Raw genomic sequence first — 22,562 nt, 5'->3', positions numbered from 1 at the left:
GGTAGGAACTAATCTATTTGCTTGAGGACAAGCAAAGACTTAATTTTGGGGGAGTTGATAAATGTGGATTTTGACCACTTATTAGTATCTTTTTACTTTTGTTTTAGTCCGAAAATATTGATTTATGTTCTCAAAACTAATGAAGGTATCCAAATTGCAGGAATGTTAGAAATTTGGGCTCTTATGAAGAAATCCGACTAAAAAAGAGTGTTCCGACTCACAAGGCAAGAAGGGGCGCAGCACACAAGAAGTGCGGTCCGCACATGGAATTGTGCGGCCGCAGAACCTCCCGAGGGGAATTTTTGTCACTAAATTTTGAGCCACTATAAATAGACGAAAATCACATTTTTAGGTCAAGTTTTGAAGTTCTAGCAGCTGTAGCCGTTGTAGTTTTCCATTTTAGGAAATTTGTGATCATTTTTTGACAAAAACATCATAGTTTATCATTTTGAATTTTATATTATGAGTTTAATTAGTATTTTTTCTTTGTTTTCTTTATTTTCTGCAATGAGTAGCTAGACTTTTACTAGGGTTGTGACCTAACCCTAGCGTGTAAACCTTATGATTATTTAATTTAATGCTTTTATGATTGGGTATTTTTTATTTAGCATTGTTAATGCTTTAATTATAGAATTAATGGTTGCAAATATTGATTCATGCCTTTTTGACTTGGTCTTTACTTTAGAAGAGGGACCTAGTCTAGAAAAACTTGGCTAACAAGAAATTGGACTAGTTAAGGATTTGACTAGCCTAATTAAAGGGTTTGAACTAGATATAGGGAAAACCTAACTTGAGCTCACATCAACTATTTAGCTTGATACCCATTTGGGCTTGAGAAAGCCAAATTGAGCAAAATCACTCTATGCCCGAGAGGTATTGAGTGGGCGACTTGGAGTTGCGAGCTATAATACACCCCGATCAATAAAAAAAGTGTTAACGTACTTAACCCACTAGGCGAACACCTAGGTGAAGGTCACATCCCTAGGACTTTTAACCATTTGGTAAAAACAGCAAAAATAATTACGCTTTGTAATTTCTTCTCATTAGTTTACAATTGTTATTGTTAATTTAGTAGTAGAAAACAAAATCCCTTATTTGGAAGCGCAATTGAGTTATTTCATTTACTCTTATCAAGTGTACACCCTAACACCCATATCACACTCCCTATGAAAATCGACCCCGACTCTTGTTAGGTACTATTCTTCCAACGACCGTTTTCACTCACTATTGAGTGCGGATTACACGTGGATCACCTACTAAGTGCGAGTGCCGAGTGCGAGTGCCAAGTGCGAGTGCCGAGCGCAAGTACCGAGTGATTGAGAGTGTTGAGAGACTGGGAGTACTAAGTGATTGAGCGTGTTGAGTGAGATTGAATACTCCGTGAGTATGTATATGACTTTATCACTGTGTTGCATTACAGTTGGCATGCATAATTGACATGTAGATATAGAGACGTAACATTCTTCGTATCAGTCACACTTGGCATATTTTATCCGTGTTGAACTTAAACTGTTAAACTTGAAAGCATGTCTATATTTTCTGTACCGTTAAAATCTGGATCTGGATCGTGTGCAGATCCAGGTACTTATGGGTACAACAGTTGCTAGCTTTGGAGCTTTATATGTTTGGAGACTATTGAGGTAGCTGCCTTGGCGTCCGCAAACCTCGACTCTCCATTTTTTCAATTTATTTGCACTGTTCTATCTTTCTAGATAGTTGTTTTAGCAGTTAGACTGTATTCTCATATAGATGCTCATGTACCTAGTGACACCTGGATTCTAGGGGATTTTTTATTTAGTCGTGGTATTTTCTTATCAGTTATTTATGAGGTTTTCACTATTAAGCTTATTTCATTATGTTTTCAATTTAAAGATGTGTGGGTATTTGTGATTGTCACCTTGCCTAGTATTGCGATAGGCGCCATAACGTTGTGTGGGATTTTGGGTTATGACAAGTTAGTATCAAAGCCTAGGTTACATAGGTCTCACAAGTCATGAGCAGGTTTGGTAGAGTCTTGCGGATCGGTACGGAGATGTTTGTACTTATCTTCGAGAGGTTGCCAAACCATTAGGAAAACATCACTTTCTTGTATTCTTGTCGTGCAAATTTGTTGATTCCAGAAACTAAACTTCTGTTATTCTATTCTTTCACATATGGTGAGAACACGTGCTATTGGATTAGGCAGACGGCCACCAGTACCACCAACTAGGGCCACGAGAAGCGGGGGCCACTGTAGAGGCTGAGGTATAACTCGTACAGCAGCTAGGGCAGCACCTGTAGACCCATTAGTTGCTCCAGCTCAGGAGCAAATCCCAAATGTAGTTGAGCCGGTAGGACCAGCTCAGAAACCACTATGCCTATTGTGATTTCAGGCCTTCAAGAGGCTTTGGCTCAGATATTTACTGTATGCACTAGCCTTGCTCAGGCAGTTTCAGTTCAGGCCACACTAGCCACTTCTCAAGCCGGAGGAGGTGCTCATACTCCCGCCACTCGTACTCCAGAGAAAGTAGTGCAGGGACTTCAGACACTGGGGGTACTACGAACTCAGTTGGTTGTAGTTGCTCAGGCCCAGGTGGCCCCCCTATAAGTGACGAGGAGCAGAAGCGACTAGAGAGGTTTGGGAGGCTCAAGCCTCTATCATTCAGTGGGGCTGAGTCAAAGGATGCCTAAGACTTCTTGGATAGGTGCCAGTGGATTCTTCGCATGACGGGTATTATGGAGATTAGTGGGGTCACATTTACTATTTTTCAGTTGTCGGGGGTAGCCTTCAAATGGTGGGAGGCCTATGAGCAAAGCAGGCCAGCCGATGTTGTACCACTTATGTGGCACGAGTTCTCCGTTCTCTTCTTGGAGAAGTTTGTTCCACTGACCCGCATAGAGGAGTTGCGTAGGTAGTTTGAGCAGCTACTCCAGGAGGGTATGTCCGTGACCCAGTATGAGATGAGATTTTCAGAGTTAGCTTGTCACGCGATCTGATTAGTTCCCACGGAGATGGAGAGGATTAGAAGGTTCATTGATGGCCTCAACTATGGACTACGTTTTGTCATGACTCAAAAGATAACATCATGTGGTAGGTTTGACGAGGTGGTTGATATTTCTAGGTGGCTAGAGCAGGTCCGTAGTTAGGAGCGTGAGGAGAGAGAGGCCAAGAGGCCTTGTGGTTAGGGTGGTTTTAGCGGTGTTATTTTCTAGAGGGCAGTCCCAACACAGTAGGGGTCATCCTTATAGGCCTGCTCAGATCGCTTGTCCGGTTCATCGGGGTGCATCAGCTAGCCATGTTTCATACAGTGCTTGTCCGAGTCAGTAATCTCTCAGTGCCTTCCCAACTCAAAATTCATCTTGTGCTCCATCTGTTCAGGGTTCATATGTGCTAGGTTCTTCTAGCAGTTATTCTAGTTCTCGGGGTCCGATTCAGTCTCCACTACCATCGGGGAGTTGCTTTGAGTGCGGGGAGTTTGGACATGTGTGGGAGGCAGTGTCCCCATCGCTTTGGCGGTCTAGTTCAGCAGAGGGGTCAGGCTATGACTTCCGCACCAGTTACTTCACCACTCACCCAGCTAGTTCGGGTTGGGGCTTAGGCAGCTAGAGGTCACCCTAGAGGGGGAGGCTGATCAGGTGGCGGCCAGGCTCGATGCTATGCTTTCCTTGCCAGGCCAGAGGTTGTTGCTTTAGATACAGTGATCACAAGTATTGTCTCAGTATGCCACATGGATGCTTTTATATTATTTGACCTTGGTTCCACTTATTCATATGTATCATCATATTTTGCTCATTGTCTGGTTATGCCTCATGAGTCCTTAGTTTCACTTGTTCATGTATCTACGCTGATGGGCGATTCTATTGTTGTGAGTCTTGTGTATTGGTCGTGTGTGGTGACTATTGGGGGATTAGAGACTAGAGTTGATCTCTTATTGCTTAATATGGTTGATTTTAATATGATTCTGGGTATGGATTGGTTATCCCCATGTCATACTATTCTGGATTGTCACGCTAAGACCGTGACGTTGGCGATGCCGGGGTTACCTAGGATTGAGTGGAGAGTTTCTCTGGACTATATTCCTAGTAGGGTGATTTCATATTTGAAGGCCCAACGGATGGTTGGGAAGGGGTGTTTGCCATATTTGTCTTTTGTGAGGGATGTTGGTGATGATACACCTACTATTGATTCTATTCTGGTAGTGCGAGACTTTCCGGATATATTTCCTGCAGACCTGTCGGGCATGCCACTCGACAAGGAAATTGATTTAGGTATTGACTTGGTGCCAGGCACTCAGCCCATTTCTATTCCTCAGTACTGTATGGCACTAGTAGAGTTGAAGGTATTGAAAGAGCAACTTTAGGAGCTTCTTGATAATGGGTTAATTAGGCCTAGCGTGTCTCCTTGGGGTGCACCGGTTCTGTTTATGAAGAAAAAGAACGGTACCATGCGAATGTGCAATGAATATAGGCAGTTGAACAAAGTTACAATTAAGAATAAGTATCATTTGGCGCGCATTGATGACTTATTTGACCAGCTTCAGGGAGCTAGAGTGTTCTCTAAGATTGATTTGAGGTCTAGTATAACCAGTTGAAGATTCGAGACTCGGATATTTTGAAGACGGCATTCAAGACCTGCTATGGTCACTATGAGTTCCTTGTGATGTCTTTTGGGCTGACCAACGCCCCCAACAACATTCATGCATCTAATGAATAGTGTGTTCCAGTCATATCTTAATTTGTTTGTCATAGTGTTTATTGATGATATTCTGGTGTACTCACGTAGCCAGGAGGAGCATGTACATCATCTGAGGATTGTACTACAGAGGTTGAGGGAGGAGAAGCTTTATGCCAAGTTCTCCAAGTAAGAGTTTTGGCTCAGTTCAGTGGCGTTCTTGGGGCACGTGGTGTCCAGTAAGGGGATTAAGGTGGATCCAAAGAAGATTGAGGCGGTTTAGAGTTGGCCCAGACCGTCTTCAGCTGCTGATATTCGGAGTTTTCTCGGCTTGGCCATATATTATCATTGCTTCGTGGAGGGTTTCTCGTCCATTGCAGTGCCTTTGACCAGGTTGACCCAAAAGGATACTCCATTTAGGTGGTCGGATGAGTGTGAAGAGAGCTTTCAGAAGCTCAAGACTGGCTTAACTACAGCTCCAGATCTAGTTTTGCCTTCAACATCGGGTTCTTATACAGTGTATTGTGATGCTTCTCAGATTGGTATTGGGTGTGTATTGATGCAGGAGGGTAGAGTGATTACTTATGCTTCACGCCAGTTGAAGCCTCATGAGAGAACTACCATGTTCATGATTTTGAGTTGGCAGCCATCGTTCATGCATTGAAGATTTGGAGGCATTATCTCTATGGTGTGTCTGGTAAGGTATTTATGGATCATCAGAGCCTTCAGCACTTGTTCAAACAAAATGATCTAAATCTGAGGCAACGGAGATGGTTGGAGATGCTAAAGAACTATGATATTACCATTTTGTATCATCCCGGGAAGGCCAATGTGGTGGCCGATGCCTTGAGTAGGAAGGCGGTGAGTATGGGTAGCCTTGCATTTATTCCGGTTGGTGAGAGACTGCTTGCATCAGATATTCAGGCCTTGGCCAATCAGTTCGTAAGGTTAGATGTTTCGGAGCCTAGTCGGGTTCTAGCTTGTGTGATTTCTCGGTCTTCCTTATATGATCGCATCAGAGAGCATCAGTATGACGACCCCTATTTGTTTGTCCTTAAGAACACGGTTCAACACGGTGATGCCAAGGAGGTTTTTATTGGGGATGATGGGGTGTTACGGATGCATGGTCGGATTTGTATGCCTAATGTAGATGGGTTACGTGAGTTGATTCTTGAGAAGGCTCACAGTTCACGGTATTCCATTCATCCAGGTGCCGCAAAGATGTACCAAGACTTGAGGCAGCACTATTGGTGGAGAAGGATGAAGAAAGACATAGTGGAGTTTGTAGCTCGGTGCTTGAATTGTCAGCAGGTAAAGTACGAGCATCAGAGGCTGGGCGGATTGCTTTAGAGGCTTGAGATTCCGGAGTGAAAATGGGAGCATATCACCATGGACTTCATAGTTGGGCTCCCACAGATTTAAAGAAGTTTGATGCTATTTGGGTGATTGTGGATCGGTTGACTAAGTCCACACATTTCATTCCAGTTGGGACTACCTATTCTTCGGAGCGGTTGGCTGAGATCTATATCCGCGAGATTGTTCGCCTTCACGGTGTGTCGTATCTATCATTTCAGATCAGGGGACGCAGTTCACATCGTAGTTTTGGAGAGCAGTACAGCGAGAGTTAGGCACGCGGGTTGAGTTAAGTACAACATTCCACCCTAAGACGGACGGACAATTCTAGCACACTATTCAGATATTGGAGGATATGCTACGCGCTTGTGTCATGGATTTCGGGGTTTCTTGGGATCAATTTCTACCGCTTGTAAAGTTTGCATACAATAAAAACTACCAATCGAGTATTCAAATGGCTTTGTATGAAGCTTTGTATAGGAGACGGTGTCGGTCTCTAGTTGGTTGGTTTGAGCCGGGTGAGGCTAGGCTATTGGGTACTGACTTGGTTCAGGATGTTTTGGACAAGGTTAAGTTAATTCAGGATTGGCTTCACATGGCACAGTCTAGACAGAAGAGTTATGCCTATCGGAAGGTTCGTGATGTTGCTTATATGGTGGAAGAGAAGGTATTGCTCAGCGTTTCACCCATGAGGGTGTTATGAGGTTCGGGAAGAATAGCAAGTTGAGCCCTCGGTATATTGGGCCTTTTGAGGTGCTTGAGAGGATTGAAGAGGTGGCTTACACGCTTGCATTGTCGCCTAGTCTATTGAGTGTTCATCCAGTGTTTTATGTTTCCATGCTCCAAAAGTATTTCGGCAATATGTATCATGTTTTGGATTTTAGCATGGTTCAGTTAGATGGTGATTTGACTTATAATGTGGAGTCGGTGGCCATTTTGGATCGGCAGGTTCGAAAGTTGAGGTCAAAGAATATAGCTTTAGTGAAGGTGCAATGGAGAGGTCAGCCAGTCAAGGAGGCTACTTGGGAGACCGAGCGAGAGATGCGAAGCAGATATCCACACATATTTGAGACCTCAGGTATGATTCTAGACTCGTTCGAGGACGAACGTTTATTTAAGAAGAGGAGAATGTAACGACTCGGCCGGTCGTTTGGAGTATTATAGCCCTGGTCCCCCATTTATTTCTTATCCTATGCTCATTTATTGTTATGTGACTTACCTAGGTGGTTGGTTTAGTTTCGGGAATGTTTCAAAATGAGTTGGGACACTTAGTCCCGAGGTTGGAAGCCTAAGTTGAAAGAGTTGACCGGATATTGACTTGTGTATAAATGACTTTGGAATGGAGTTTTGATGGTTTCGATAGATCCGTATAGTAATTTTGGACTTAGGAGTGTGTCTGGATATTGATTTGGAGGTCCGTAGATGATTTTGGCTTGAATTGGCGAAATTTGAAAAAGTTGAAGTTTGGAGAGTTGAGAAGTTTGACCGAGCATTGAATTTGTGATTACTGGGTTCGGATTTTGGTTTCGGAAATTGGAATAGGTTTGTTGTGTCATTCATGACATGTGTGCAAAATTTGGAGTCAATCGGAGTTGGTTTGATAGGTTTCGGCATCGATTGTAGAAGTTGGAAATTCAATAGTTTCAATAGGCTTGAATTGGGGTGTGATTCATGTTTTTGACGTTGTTTGATGTGATTTGAGGCATAGGCTAAGTTAGTATTGTATTTTAAGACATGTTGGTATGTTTGGTTGAGGTCCCCGGGGCCTCGGGTGGATTTCAGATGATTAACGGATTGAAATTGGGACTTAGAGGATTGCTGAAAAGTTGAGGTCTGGTCCGATCGCACATACGAAGGATTTGGTACCGCAGAAGCGTGCTTGGCATTGCAGAAGCAGATTTTTGTTGGGCTGAGGGGATATGCAGGTGCGAGGTTTTGGCCGCACCTGCGAGATTGCCGATGCGGGAAGTGGAACACAAGAGCGAAGTGGCGAGGGGCAGGCGTTTCCGCAGAAGCGGAGCCCAGGTCGCAGGTGCAACTCCGCAGAAGCGGAGCCTGGTGCATAGAAGCGAAGGCAGGGGCCTTCATGGAAACTGTAGAAGCGGAAGTTTGGCCGCACCTGCGGAGCCGCAGAAGTGGTTAAGTGAACCGCACGTGCGAGATGACTAGCATATTCTTAAGGTCGAGGTTTTGAGTTATTTCCTCATTTTTTTAACTTTGCAAGTTCGGTTGGAGGCGATTTTTGAGAGGGGTTTCACGAGATTTCAAGAGGTAAGCCACTTTTGATCGTTTTATGTATTAATATTGAATACTCATTGAATTTTTCACCTAAATTATGTGTTTTTAAGGTGGAATTTGGGGGATTTGGGACAAGAGATTGGAGAATAAGATTTGGGGATTTGAGTGACTATTTGATGTCGAAATTGGGTAATTTTGGTATGTTTGGACTCGTTATTGAATGGGTGTTCGGATTTTGTTAATTTTGTTGGATTCCGAAATGTGGGACGGGGTTGACTTTTTGACTTTTGTTAAAGAACCTAGTTTTATCTTATGGAATTGATTCTTATAGCTTGTGTTGATTGTATTAAGTTGTTTGTGGATAGATTCGAGTCGTTCAGAGGACGATTCGCAAGGCAAGAGCTTGTTGGAGTAGAGATTTGCACGGTTTGAGGTAAGTAACACTTCTAAACTTGATTTTGTGGATATGAATCCTGAAATACGTGTTATGTGGTTGATGTTGAGGTAACGTACATGCTAGGTGACGGGCGTGTGGGCGTGCACCATAGTAATTGTGACTCGGTTGATTCCGTGGAACTGTGTAGTCATCTAATCTTGCTATTATTCTTGTTTACTCCACGTGTTAGAGAAATTGAGTTGTGATTCATGTTAGAGATCATGTCTAGGCTATATGCTAGTACTGTTGGGACCCACAAAGGTCGTTCTTTTGTTGTTGAGTTATTTGCTTAAAATGCAGTTATGTACTCAGTCACATTCATCATTTGCATATAATATCTCTGTCTCTATTATCATTTATTGCTACATCATATATCATTGTTTGGGCTGAGTGTTATGAGATTTGTGAGCCTGAGAGACTAGAGAGATTGATGACTGAGTGCGGCCGAGGGCCTGATTGTGAGTTATATTTATGGGATCGGGCCGCATATCGTAGCATGCTTTATTGATTCATGCCATGATTGGCTTATATTAGCGGTTGGGCACGATTCGCCCCTCCGTAGTCTGACATACCAATAGTGAGCACAAGTACCTACTGAGTACGAGTGCCGAGCGTGAGTGCCGAGTGATTGAGAGTGCTGAGTGACTGGGAGTACTAAGTGATTGAGCGTGTTGAGTGAGATTGAATACTCTAAGAGTATGTATATGGTGCCGAGTGATTAAGAGTGTTGAGTGACTGGGAGTACTAAGTGTTGAGCGTGTTGAGTGAGATTGAATACTTAGAGAGTATGTATATGACTTTATCATTGTGTTGCATTATAGTTGGTATGCATAATTGACATGTAGATATAGAGATGTAACATTCCTCGTATCAGTCACACTTGGCATATTTTATCTGTGTTGAACTTAAACTATTAAACTTGAAAGCATGTCTACATTTCTGTACTGTTAAAACCTGCATTTAGACTGTACCTGTCTGAACTCGTTAATGCTTTCAGCCCAAGGTTAGCTTTGTTACTTATTGAGTACATTGCCAGTTGTACTCATACTACACTCTGCACTTCATGTGCAGATCCAAGTACTTATGGGCACGGCGGTTGCTAGCTTGGGAGCTTTATCTGTTTGGAGACTATTGAGGTAGCTGCCTTGGCATCCGCAAACCTCGCCTCTCCTTTTTTCAATTTATTTGCACTGTTCTATCTTTCTAGATGATTGTTTTAGCAGTTAGATTGTATTGTCATATAAATGCTCATGTACTCAGTGACACCCGGATGCTGGGGGATTTTGTATTGAGTCATGGTATTTTCTTTTTAGTTATTTACGAGATTTTCATTGTTAAGCTTATTTCATTATGTTTACATTTTAATGATGTGTGGTTATTTGTGATTATCGGCTTGCCTAGTATTGCGATAGGTGCCATCACAACGTGTGGGATTTTGGGTCATGACACCTTGTCCGCTTTGCCTATGATTTTGTATGGTCCGTACCAGTTGGTTCCTAATTTCCCCTATCGCAGATCTCTGCCTACTTGGGTCTTTGCTTTGAGCATGTTGTCCCCTATCTTGAGTAATCGTACCTTTGCCTTTTCGTTGCAATACCGTTCTGCTTGCTGTTTTTGTATGACCATTCTTATGTATGCCATATCTTGTCGCTCCTCGACCTCGTCGAGGTCTTGTCTCCTATTCTCGTCATTGTAGGTACCGCTTTCAAGTACCTTAGGCTGGGTTCTCCAACTTCGACTGGTATGACCGCTTCCGTTCTGTAAACTAGAGAGTAAGGTGTTTCTCATGTGCTCGTTTTTGGGGTTGTTTTGTGCGCCTATAATACTTCGAGGAGTATTTCTGGCCACAGTCCCTTAGCCTCCTCGAGTTTCTTCTTCATGATATTTAAGATAGATTTGTCGGAGGACTCTGCCTGCCTGTTGTCGCTTGGGTGGCAAGGAGTTGAGAGTATCCTTTTGATGTGCCACTTTTCGAGAAACTCTATGGTTTTTATTCCCGTAAATTGGGCCCGTTGTCATAGCTTATCTCTTTAGGTAGGCCGAATCGGCAGATGATGTTTTTTCATATGAAGGTGATTACCTCATGCTCACAAACTAGGGCGAATGCTCCTGCTTCCACCTATTTTGAGAAACATTCAGTTAAAACTAAAAGGAATTTTGACCGAACCGGTCCCACGATGTCCATCCCCATTTAATAAATGGCCTTGGAGGGATGACAGAGTGGAAGTTCTCGCCTGCTTGATGGATTATTGGTGCGTATTTTTGACACTACTCATATTTCTTCACAAATTCTAGGGCGTCTTTCTTCATGGTAGGCCAATAATATCCAGTCCGTATAAGGCACCTGACAAGTGCTTGGTCACCGAAGTGACTGTCGCAATGACCTTCACGGACTTCCTCAAGAACGTGTTGAGTTTGGTTCAGGCCTAAGCATTTTGCTAAGGGGTCGCCATACGATCTCTTATACAAATTGTTGCGAAGGAGGCTATACCTAGTGGCTTGTATTCTCAACTTCTTGGCTTCCTTTTTCTACGTTTGGGAGGGTGTCGTCCTACAAATAGTTTATAATACAATTGTGCCAGTCCCAAGTTAAGTTTATAGATTTTACCTCGATGTGGTCTAACCCCGAGCTGAGGAGATATACTACGCTCCTAACCCCAGGAATTATGCTCTGGGTGGTGGCGGCCAATTTGGCGAGGCCGTATGCTTCGACATTTTGAGTTCGAGGAATCTAGTCGAGTTGGCATTCATCGAAATCGGATAGTAACTTGCATATCTCGGTCTGGTACTTCTGTAACCTCTGTTCTTGATTTGGAAAGTCTTAGTGATTTGGTTGACGACGAGCTGAGAATCGCAGCGTAGCTTTAATCTCCTTGCCCTATATTCGAGTGCTAGTCTAAATCATGCAACTACGGCCTCATACTCGGCCTCGTTGTTAGTCATATCTGGGCATCTTCTAGATTGGCAGATGACTTCTCGATGGGAACCTCGAGCATGAGTCTTAGTCCGAACCCGCAAGCATTGGACGCGCCATCGGTGTGTAGGACCCAAAGGTACTATGTTTGGTGAGAAGCTTGAGTGGCTTCTTTCTCATCCTCGGGCATCACTTTTTCACTAAGGTTTGCGGTGAAGTCGACGAGCACTTGTGACTTTATTGCTGTGTGAGGCTGATAAGTGATGTCGTGCTCACTTAATTCAATTGCCCACTTGGTCAGCCTCCCTGACAGCTCGGGTTTGGGTAATATGCTTCTTAAAAGAAATGCGGTGACGACCGAGATTGGGCATCACTAGAAGTATTGTCTAGGCTTTCGTAAAGCTACGACCATGGCCAGTTTCTCGAGGTAAGGATACCTCATCTCAGCGCCGACAAGTGTTTTACTGATATAACAAATTGGAGATTGCGTACATTTGTCTTCTCGAACTAGGACTGCACTAACTGCTACTTCCGAAACAGCAAGGTAAACGAGAAGACGTTCCCCAGGCTCGGGCTTTGAGAGCAAAGGTGGAAACGATAGGTATTCCTTAAGTTCTTTCAATGCTTGTACACATTCAGGCATCCACTCTAGGCCGTTATCCTTTTTTAGCACGTTGAAAAACCTGTGGCACCTATCAGATGACCTCGAGATAAATCTGGATAGGGTGGCAATTTGACCCGTCAGTCTCTGGACTTGCTTCTTAGTGGATAGGTATTCTGATATCCCGTCGATGGCCTTAATCTGATTTGGATTGACCTCGATTCCTTGTTGTGATACCAGAAAGCCCAAAAACTTTCTAGAGGTTACACCGAACGTGCATTTTTCAAGGTTCGGTTTTATCCCATATTTTCTCAATATGTCGAATGCTTCCTTTTGTGACCAACATTTGATAAGTAGCCCCCGCGTTCTTCAACCCGAATGGCATGACCCTATAACAGTACGTTCCCCCGTGAGTGATGAACGTAGTCTTCTCTTGGTCATCTTCCTCCATGAGTATTTGATTGTAGCCTGAGTAGGCGTCCAAAAAACTTAGCAACTCGTGTCTTGATGTTGCGTCGATGAGTTGGTCAATGAGTGGTAACGGGAATGAATCATTTAGGCATGCTTTGTTCAGGTCGGTGAAATCCACACACATCCTCCATTTCTCGTCCTTTTTTTTTACCATCACCACATTGGCGATCCACTTAGGATACTTCGACTCCCTGATAGAGCCGTTGGCCAATAACTTTTCTACTTCTTCGTGGACGGCCTCGTTGATTGCGGGGTTGAACTTTCGTCGCACCTGCCTTACTTGGGGGGTAGTAGGGGTCGATGTTTAGCCTGTGCATGGATATCTCTTTGGGGATGCCAGGCATATCTGTATGGACAACAAATCTGCATTAGTTATTAAGAATTGATTAAATTTACCTAGGTCTTGGAGTTTGAAGCCGATCTAGGCTTTTTTGCTAGGGTCACTATGCTTTAGCTGGACGGGATCGAGGTCTTCTATGGTCGGCCCTACGGCTTCGACCACTTCTGGGTCCACAATGGTATCTTTGGATTCGACCGGTAGAGACCTCGACCTTGCTGATTGATATGCCTCTTTTTCCTTTTCTTTCTCTTGTTGAATTGTCGTGCCATCCAGGGCGATCTGATAGCATTCCCGGGATGCGTGTCGTTACCCTCATATTCTGAATATTCCCTAGGGGGTCGGGAACTTGATCACTTAGTATAAGTTGGAGGGGACCGCTCTCATGGGATGTATCCATGGCCGTCCTACGATGGCGTTGTATGCATTGTCCTGATCCATGATATAGAATGTTGTCTCTAGAGTCACTCCACCGGCGAGGATAGAGAGTGTGATCTCTCCCGAAGTCCGTTCAACTGCATAATTAAAATCGGTTAGTGTAATGCAGCGCGACACTATCTTATCCTCAAGTCTCATCTGTGCGAGGGTTCAAGGATGGATGATGCACGCTCCACCTCTATCATCTACCATAATTATCCTAACATCAGTATCTAAAATTCGTATAGTAACAACAAGTGCATCATTGTGAGGGAAAGTCAAATTGTCGGCATCTGACTCATCGAAGATGATACTTTCTTCGAGTTCGTCGTACCGTTCATGGGTGATTGATCTTTTGAGTTTGCGAGTGGCTGTGAATTTGATGCCATTAATGGAGGTGCCGTCACTACCACCAATAATCATATTGATGGTGCGAGCTGGTGAAGGTGGCTTTGGTAGGCCTTGGCATTCTCGACCCCATGCTAAAGCGTTCCTGCCTTTGCCGTTGAGTAATTCTTTGAGATGTCCTTATTGTAGCAAGTTTGCTATATCTAGTCTTAGAGCGTGGCAATCTTCCGTTTTATGTCCACGTTCTTGGTGGAACTTGCAGAGGGCGTCAGACTTCCTGGTGCTCGGTTCAGACCTCATCTTTGGTGGCCACTTCACCCTCGTTCTGAGATTCTCAAGGGTGTAGACCACCTCTGTAGATGACACACAAAAGTTGTGAGTAGATAGTAAGGGGGCATACCTTAATCATTCATGTGAGTGCCTGATCTCGGCCTAAAGGGTCCGTCTTCATAGCGGAAGGAGGGGACGGGTACCCTAATATAGGGTTGATGTCGTTCCCTGCCTGGCCACGATATTGGATGGTCTCTCCTTGTGTTTTCCCTGCGTTCCTTTCTAGGTTCGGATTGTACCAAGATGAGTCGTCGAGTTGGCCCGTTGAGGTTGTCATCGTCTGCCCTGACCTCGGCATAGTAAGCATAGTGGATCTTGTCCCAAGTAGCCGGTGGATACTTCATTAACTGGCTCAGTAGCTTTATGGTCTCTCTCGAATCCTCTCTGCACAACCCATTCTAAAAGGCGGCCACGATCATCCCTTTGGAGACATTTAGTAAGGTCATCCTCGCCCTGTTAAATAGGGCGAGGAAGTCTCTTAGTCACTCTCCTAGGGATTGCTTGATGGCGAAGATGCCATTCACCTTTGTTTCAGCTTTCTTGGCCCCGGCATGCACCGTTATAAACTTGTCGGCCATCTCTTCAAATGTTTATATGGAATAGGCTGGCAGCTGTGAATACCATGTCAACGCCCCTCTAATGAGAATTTCACCAAATGTTTTCAGCAAGATGGAGGACACCTACTCTTTAGTCAGGTCGTTGCCTTTTTATGGCGGTGACGTAGTGAGTTACATGATCTTCGAGATCGGTCATTCCATCGTAGATTCTGAGATATGGGATCTTGAAGGTTTTTGGTATGAGGAGCCGCTTCTTCCTTGTATGGCTGCTCCACAAAACATACCGGCGTCTCTTTTAGGTAACAATTTGGGGGCACTGGTATTTTGTCTACCCATTCCTAGTGCTGCTTCATTTGTTCCTGGAGCACCTTGTTCTCGTTTTCCATTTCTTCCATTCTGTTTAGCATGGCGGCGAGGACACTATCACCTGCACTATCAACAATCGCATTAGTATTACCTGAAATAAGAGGGTTCAGTTGGTCGTCCTGTTCATTCCTGCGTTGTACTGCATGGACCATCGTGTTTTCTGTGGTCATGCATGGGGCTTGTTTACTAATCATGCTGACTAGAGTGCCAACTAACCATCTTCGAGGAGATTTTTCATAGCTTGTGGTGCTCCCACTCCCATGGACGTAGATGTTCCCTTCCCATTTGGTTTGGTTATGCTGAAGAAAGGTGTAGGTGACTTCCCTAATCTGGGGGATGCCGTGGGAGTCACCTCCTCATCTTGGGTGTTGTACCCTTCGTCTATGGCACTTATGATATTGAGCGGGACGTTGTCCGTTGCTTTGGTTCTGTTTCTCTGGTTACCTGCCATGGAGTTTTTATATACACACACAGAGAAAAAGAATAACCTTTACCGTTTGAGATTGGGAAGTCACATGAGTTATAGATCTGATGGAAACTAACAATTTGAATGAGAAAATCCCCACAGACGGCACCAAACTGTATAACCCAAAATTTGGATCTAGGTTTTTATACAATTAGATTTATAATGAAAAGGGTTAATCTAAGTCAAAATTAATGTCCAAATGATAGATCTAGTATATTTATAAAGAATATCGAACGTGTGTTATTAGGTAACTATATCTTGGAGCAATAATGGAGTAATAAATGATTCAAAGATGTAGGAGAAAGCAATAAATGACATTTAAGTAAATAATGGAACAAAGTTCACCCGACAAGGGCGAGATTTCCTAACGAATCTTCTGACTATGATGTATAGTGATAAGCCTTTGAATATTCCAGTTCTTCTTGGATCGGAGAAGAAGAGATAGATAAAGATGTGAAAAAGGTAAGCTTTGTATGTATATTATAAAGAGAGAATCTTCATAGAATGTCAATTTATTGTTCCTTTCAGAAAGTGTCTAATCCCCTTCTATAACTACATATCTTTATATTTATAAGGATACTTGGGACACAAAATCCTAGATGATACAACTGGGAAGAATATTCACTGGAATATTCTCTAGGGAATAGTAATCCTAGAACTAGCCATTACTGCTCTCCGAAGAGGAGTGCTCGTCCTCGTCTTCTATCGAGTCACTTCGACCTTATCGATGACCTGCTATCTTCTCATAACGTCGACCCTTTGAAATCAGGTTATCGTATCCTATTGACGACACGTGGCAGCCTCCGAAAGCTTCGTTCATGTTGACATAGTCAACATATAATATGATAATTTTTATCCATATACCCATAAACTTTAAATTTTGGATCCGCCTCTCACTATGAGATATATTCGTTGCAATAATGGAATACTGTTAGACTTTTTCTAGAGACTTTAAGTTTGACCATCCGAAAATGTAATACATCTAGTAATTAACTCATACATTAAGAAACAGAAAGTTTCACCAAATAATGAAGACTGCAACTATACTCACACCTTCAATATCGTAATAACTCTACCATCCCAATAAAGCGACTCAGATCCTATCTTAATATGTTGACATGTCCTATGTAAGACGAAAATTCAACACATAAATATATACACAACATTTTAATTTATAACTTAAATATAATTTATTTAATATATATCGTGACCTCATGCATTCACCCTTAAATAGTGACAGAAATTACAACAACAATAACAAAAAATTTAGTATAATCTCATAAGTGGATTTTGGAGAGAATAATGTGTACATAGTCTTATTCCTATCTTGCGAAAGTAAAGAGACTTTTTCCGCCAAGTAGCGACAAAAAATGTATTCATCAAACGAGTTATAAAAATATATTGGTCAATTACACTGTGTGTACTATAAACACATATGAAATTCACAAAATGCATAGGTGCCATGCGACTTAAGTACAATAATTAAGTTGAATGCACAAAGCCTAAGAACTGTACAAGTTGTAATGATAAGTAATTCATGTAGTCACAATTACTGAATGCGTTTTAAAGCAAATATCCTAAGAGTAATATTCTCCCCATGCGAGGAATCTCTGTATGTTAAGGAATGCAAAAAGCTAAATCGCAAGTGATGAATGTGTTTCATTAATTGCAATTTCCAATTGCACTTGAAGTATACAGACTCTACAAATGATTAGATTATGAAACTCATTCATCAATTGAGAGGTCGAGCCTTATAAGCTGCCTCTCAGAATTAAGTTTTATAAACTGTTGGAAAAAATAAACCCCCACATAAATAATATTCACGGTATACGATTGTAATAAATGCGGATTACTAAAATACTGTAACCAGCGGTAATAATAAGAGAAACAAGGACACCAAAATTTTTACATGGAAAACCCTTCTGAATAAGGGAAAAACCACGCCCGAGAGGAGCAACTGATTTTACTATAGCAAAGATTTTACAATTTGTGGTACCGAGTAAAACCCTCCATTACCACTACACACTCAAAAGAAATAACCCTCTTTTGATTTTTTCACCTCACTACAAATACCGCTCAAACTCTCTATATTTTTCCTTATAGAGTATTTTACTTCTTACTCTGTAAATCACCATCTTTCTCTCTGTTTGGTGTATCTTTCAACTGAGAGCATGGGACCTATTTATAGTGCTTACATTGCTTCATTGATGTCATCAATATTTTTATGTTAATGGCAAAAGTCAAATATTACATTGTGAAATCAAGGAATGATTTGTCGTAAAATCTTCCTTACTATTCGTTTAGTTGGCTTGTCATTTCACAATCCAAAGGAAGTTGTCTTCCTTTCACATGGGATGGACCCATCAAATCTCCCCCTCCAGCCTCATGCACCTGAGGGAGGTATCTCTAATTTTTCATATAGAACAAGTTCTTTGCATAACTCAAACTTATCTCTTGGTATCGTCTTGGTCAGCATATCCGTAGGATTTTCACTCGTGGTAATCTTTTTGACCTGCAAAGATTCGTTCTCCACTTGCTCAGAAATCCAATGATATCTCACATCGATATGCTTTGTTCTTGCATGGTACATGGAATTCTTGCTCAAATCTATTACACTTTGACTGTCACAATAGACGACATACTCCTTATGATGCAATCCAAGCTCTTGAAGAAACCGCCTGAGCCATATCATTTCCTTGCCAATTTCTGTACCATCAATGTACTCCGCTTCAGTTGTTGAAAGTGCATTGTACTTCTGTAATTTAGACTGCCATGATATATCTCCCCCTGAAAAAGTAAATAGATATCCAGTAGTGGATTTTCTATTATCATAATTACCGGCCATATCAGCATCTATATAGCCCAACAGGACTGGATTTGATCTCCCAAAATACAAGCATTCATCCGAGGTTCCTTTTAGATACCTGAGTAACCACTTCACAATGTTCTTTCCCGGGATTGTCAAGAAACCTGCTAACAACACCAACAACATGAGCAATATCAGGTCTAGTACATACCATTGCATACACTAAGCTCCCGACGGCAAATGAATATGGAACTTTAACCATACTTTATTTATTTTCCTTTGTTGTAGGACACATCATCCTGTTCAACTTCATATGACCAGCAAGAGGCGTGATAACTGGTTTAACACTCATCATGTTGAAGCGTTTAAGTACACGTTCAATATACTTCTGTTGTGATAACAACAACTTGCTATTTGTCGTGCTGGACCCAAGTCTTTCATGTCAAATGACTTGGACAAATCTTCCTTCAACTTGGCAATCAACTTCTTGCCTTGTCCTACAATCAACATGTCATCCACATATAACAACAAGATGCTGAAGTTATTGTAAGAGAATTTCTTATAGTATACACATGGATCTGAAAAAGTCTTTGTATATGTTTGACTTCTCATGAATGATTCAAACTTCCTGACCACTGCCTTGGCGCTTGTTTCAGCCCATAAAGACTTTTTTTCAATTTGCACACCATGTGTTTCTTTGCCTTTACTTCAAAACCTTTTGGCTGCTCCATATAGATTTCTTCTTCCAAATCTCCATGTAGAAATGCAGTTTTGACGTCCAACTGCTCCTATTCAAGATCTAAGTTAGCTGCCAAACTCAAGATTGTTCGAATAGAGGTCATTGTGAGAAAATTTTATCAAAATCAATACCTTTCTTTTGTTCGAAACCTTTTACCACCAATTGAGCTTTGTATCTGACCAGTTTGCTGTTTCTATCTTTCTTGAGCTTAAAGACCCACTTGCACTTGAGCGGACTTTTGCCTTTTGGAAGTTCAACCAGTTCATACGTGCCATTCTTCCATAGAGAATCCATCTCTTCTCGCATGGCTTCCATTTGCTAGATTTGTTCTGGATGAGATAACACCTCCTTGAAATTCTCTGGCTCCCCCTCATCAGCGACGAGGATATACTCTAAATAAGGATACCTCGTGGACTCGACCTTCTCTCCTTCAGATCTTCTCAAAGTTTGTTGTCTTTTTCTTGTTGTTGTTGTTGCTTTTATTCTTCCTTTTGTGGAATAGGATGCCCCCTGCTCATCAACCTCTTCATCTACACCTTCCGTGTGCCATTCTTTACCTGTGGAAGGATTACGTACATGTACAGTAGGAGCAGTAACAAAGTTAATGACTGTACCATTATCATTTTTGGTCTTTGTTGATTGATCACCATCAATCCCGACCACATCTTCTCTGAAGATCACATCTTTGCTTCTGATGATCTTCTTCCTTTTTGGGTCCCATAATCTGTAGTCAAACTCTTCATCTTTATAACCAATGAAGATACAGGGAATAGTTTGTCATCCAGCTTCGTTCTCTGCTCCTTCGGCACATGTGCAAAAGCTTTACATCCAAAAAATTTCAAATGGAAGTAGGACACCTCTTTATTGGTCCATACTTTCTCTGGAATGCCAAAATCCAATGGAACTGATGAACTTCTGTTAATCAGGTAACAGGCTATGCGATCTGCTTCTCCCCAAAATGACTTAGATAGTTTTGCCATTTTGAGCATACTTTTCACTTTTTGATAATGGTGCGATTTATCCTTTCAGCTACACCATTGTGGTGTGGGGTTCGAGGAACTGTCTTCTCATGTCTGATTCCATGGCTTGAGCAGTAGTATTTAAAATCCTTTGAAGTATACTCTTCTCCATTGTGTGTCCTGATACACTTCAATTTTTTACATGTCTCTCTTTCCACCAGAGCATGGAATTTCTGAAAAACTTGAAATACCTGGTCTTTTGTTCTCAAAAAATAAATCCACAATTTCTATGAAGCATCATCAATAAATGTGAGAAAATATTTGTTACCTCTCATTAATTCTACATCCATTGGACCACAAATATCAGAATATACTAAATTAAGTATATTCGATTTTCTTCTATGAGTTGCTTGAAACGATACCCTATGTTGTTTTCCAAATAAACAATAATCACAAGAATTCATAGTTGTACATTTTGCAAATGATATGAGTGACTTCTTGGATGGGATCTGTAGTCCCTTCTCACTCATATGACCCAATCTCTGGTGCCATAAGTCTGCAGGCGTAGCATCCACAACCGCATGTAATCAAGCTTCATATATCTCAGTGGTTGTCTTGTACAACGTACATGGAGCAACTCTTTTAGAAATCACCAATGATCTCTTGGTGAGTATCCACTTCCTATTGGTGAAGTGATTCTCGTAATCGTCTCGATCTAGAGCGATCTCTGAAATCAAATTCATTCGTATATTTGGTACGTGCCACACATCTTTTAAAACTTATGTGCATCTAACATTTGTCTTGATACAAATGTCGCCAATCCCCACAATCTTTGAGTAACTGGTATTTCCCATCTTGATCATCCCAAAGTCTCAAAAAAATTCTCTTATCGGTGTGACATGGTAGGATGTTGATGTGTCAACCACCCATTCTGACTCTTGGCTTGCTAAGTGCATGAATTCTTCCTCTTCGTGAACAAAGAGAACCACCGAATCATCGTTGTGCACTGCAACAGTTGTGTTGTCATCATTCTTCTAACCACTATTCTCGCCTCGACCTTTCTTTGGGCAATATCTTTTGAAGTGATCGGGTTGACCACAACTGTAGCAATTTCTACCCTTTGACCGATTCCTGGACTTTCCATGAGCTTTGAATTTATTACGGCTACTCGATGCTCTATAAAAACTTCTTCCTATGTTTTCCATAATAAGAGTCTGCCCTTGATTTTTGGGCTTCTTCCCCGTCTTATCATTGAGTAGGATGGCTGATGTGACCTCCTTTAACTCGATGGTATCTCTACCATGCAGGATGGTTGTTGCCAATTATCATAGGAAGATGGCAACGAATTTAGAAACATGATAGCCTTATCTACTTCAGTAATTATTTCTAGGTTTGCCAGCTGCGTGATTAATCAATTGAACATATTTAAATGGGATAAAATATTTGTACCTTCACTCATATCGATGGCATAAAGATATTTTTTTCAAAAATAACTTGTTTGTTAAGGATTTGGACATGCATAGACTTTCTAGTATTTTTCAAATACCACATGCATTATTTTCATCCCCGACATTATTGAGTACTTCATCGGACAAGTGCAGTTTGATTACACTAGCCGCTTTCTTATCCATGTCTGCCCAATCCTCGACTTTCATGGTTTTCGGCTTTGCCTCTTTGCCATCTAGTGTAATGTTTAACCCTTGTTGGATGAGTAGGTCCTTCATCCTTCTTTGCCATATTGAGAAACTGTCATTACCATTGAATCTTGTTTCTTCATATTTTACTCTAGACTTTTTTTTTGTCACGAAGTAAAATTGACTATAAATAATATAGTGTACGCGCGCTGAGCATCCCCCTGTATAAATGAGATTGTTTTTTAAAATAGCATAATTAATTATTCGAAAGATGTATTTGTGTTACATCTTTTATTTTCACTGTCTCGATTCGGTTCTGAAGCCAACGAATTTGATAGCTTGCGGTCTTAGATAATGAAGATAATGATCATCGCGTGAATCTCTATAAGAAGTTAAAATAATTCTTTCATGTAAATAATTTTTTTTCATTTTTTTTTCCGGTCACAATAAGCTTATTTCGTTTGTCATTAAAAAATAGTATTTCTTTTGTCAAGTGGAATTGAGATCATTCAGGCGCAAGCAGTCATGTAGCCATGTATTTTGTGATTTGATTCATAGCATATTCTAACTTTTAATAATTTTGCATGCAGTAAAAATATAATTTGATTATTCATTGTTCGATCATACATGCTTTGAATATTCTTGGCTCATTGTTTTGGAGAAAATTAGCAAATATGCATACTTTTATAATTTTCTAAATTTTTGAGCACGCACTCTGAAAATAAAGCTACATATCAATTGTGAGATCACTTCATATCAATAATATTTTGAATGAGCAACCAGATTTCTTTGTGTATTGTTACTTCGTGTCTAGTATTTGGAACATGATCCTAAAAGAATCATAAATAATATTTAAATAATAATAATATTTAAATAAGTACACTTTTGTAGTATTACTTCGCGTCGATGATGGCAGGTTTTTGTGGCTTTTTAGCTTCG

This window comes from Nicotiana tomentosiformis, chromosome 7 (assembly GCF_000390325.3).
Source record: "Nicotiana tomentosiformis chromosome 7, ASM39032v3, whole genome shotgun sequence".
Classification (NCBI taxonomy): Eukaryota; Viridiplantae; Streptophyta; class Magnoliopsida; order Solanales; family Solanaceae; genus Nicotiana; species Nicotiana tomentosiformis.
This window is presented reverse-complemented; position numbering follows the sequence as displayed.